Source organism: Theobroma umbraticum, unplaced genomic scaffold (assembly GCF_002168275.2).
Source record: "Theobroma umbraticum cultivar Fairchild unplaced genomic scaffold, ASM216827v3 scaffold_4.1, whole genome shotgun sequence".
Taxonomy (NCBI): domain Eukaryota; kingdom Viridiplantae; phylum Streptophyta; class Magnoliopsida; order Malvales; family Malvaceae; genus Theobroma; species Theobroma umbraticum.
In genome coordinates, this window is record NW_018397258.1 from 5,178,964 (window position 1) to 5,181,073 (window position 2,110).

Below are 2,110 nucleotides of genomic sequence, written 5' to 3' on the forward strand. Positions count from 1 at the left end.
AGAGGGAAAGATGGGTGAAGAAACTTAAAAATTAAAAAAAAAATTAAAAATTTGAGTAAAATTGAATAGAGTTTGTAAAGTCATTTTAATATTTTGTTAATTATATTAATTATTTAATAAAAAATTATTTTAAAAATAATTAAAAAATATATATAACATATTAAAATTTCAAAAAAATTGGGGTGGCCATGCAAAGGGACGCTCCACCCCTAGTCATGGTTAAAATCATCTTGAACAAAATTTATGTCGAAAAATTTCAACAAGATATTTTAAGATATGATAAGTATGTTATCAATGATTTTTCATACCACATTGATGATAGACATTTTCTACATTCCTTTTATTTTGTTCACTTTTGTTTTTTTTTAATATCTCTTCATTGTTCATCCATTTCTAATAAATAAAGGTATCCATCTATGTATATATTTATCTATCCATCCATCTCTAGTGGGAAATATATTCTTAGAGTAGTGATTAGTATAACCACCATGATTGCAATTATTATGACGAACTCTTTCACATCTATAACCATAATAATTAAATTATGCCGCATTTACTTCAAAGAATGGACGAAGTGTATGATTTTTCATTAATAGTTTATTATTTTGTTCAACCACAGAAAACATAAAATTCGAAATAAAACATATTTCATATTTTCATGCTCAACTTGACTTAATAAATCAAGGAACAAAATATGATAAATACTATATGATAGAAAAATTCATATTAAGTTTTAAAAAATAAAAATACCAAAGAGGTATTAAGTCACTTGATTTGCTAAAACCCAAAATCAAATACCAATCATTAAAATTCTTTTAAGCTTAGAGAGTGATTAGAGAATGGTGAAATATAAATTGAAAGAAAAATCATAAAAGCAAAATTAAAGAATCATGCTGAAAACATATTATAAAATTAAAATTAAAATAAAAACCATAAAAATATTAATAAATTAAGATAGTTCTTATTCAAGTGTTTATTTATAAATAAAGAGAAAGATTATTTATAGGCTAATAACTCGTTAAATTTTAATCTTAATATAATTTAATCTATTTACATATATATAATCAAATTTAAAAATTGAAATCAAATTATATTTTTTATGTCTAAGTTGACTGTTTGATTTGATTTGATTTTCTTAAATCATATTATAATGTACATTCATATATATATTAATTATACTTTCAATCATATTAAAATTTATTTCATTTTAATATTTCTCTTTTAAAATTCAAAATAAGTTGAATTCGCTGGTTATGCTTATATGACACTCTAAACTTTGTAGACATGGATCTGTGCATTCAATGTCCTATGAAATGTCTACGACGAACTTGTACTTTCATTTTTGTTTTTGGCAAACACTTGTACTTCCTATGACAGATCCACCGCAAAACCATTGATGGCCAGCTGATTTCTTTTTCCTAGGAGCGCTTAAAAGTTAAAAAGTACTGAAAAAAGCATTATTTATTATATATATTTATATTTGTTTAAGTATATGGACGATAGTATTATGTTTCATGATGATAACTAAAAATTAAGACATTAACAAATTAGTAAATATTTTAATTAAACAAAAATATTTTGATTGTATTGAGAATTAATTAATTAATAATAGGAAGAGCCTCTTTAACATGTTTTTAATGACGACATTCGGATGTGATAAGCTGCGAGATCTTAGCCCTTTATTAAACTCCATCATGACGTTATCTGATTTTATTTCCTCGGGAAAAAAATACTAACTACTAGCAATAGGAGCATAGTAAAACCTTTTACACTTATGTTCAATAATTAAGTCCGACGATAGTAGTTTGAACTTTGACCATGAAATATTTGTTATTAAAGTAAATTAAGATTATTGGTTATTAATTACCCCCTGAATAAATTGTCTTTATTATCTAATCCTATCATAATTAGACATTAGGGAGGGATTAGTTTTATGGTCTCCAAAAATATTACGTATAAAGCATATCTTTTTCTAGATCCACTTATTCGACTTGATGATATGGCAAATTACTTATTATTTAGTTATCCTTAATTGTCGACGTGTCATAATTCTAATGAACGTGCAATAAAATAACACTTTCTGTTGCAGTAGCCATTACTTTGCTGTCAT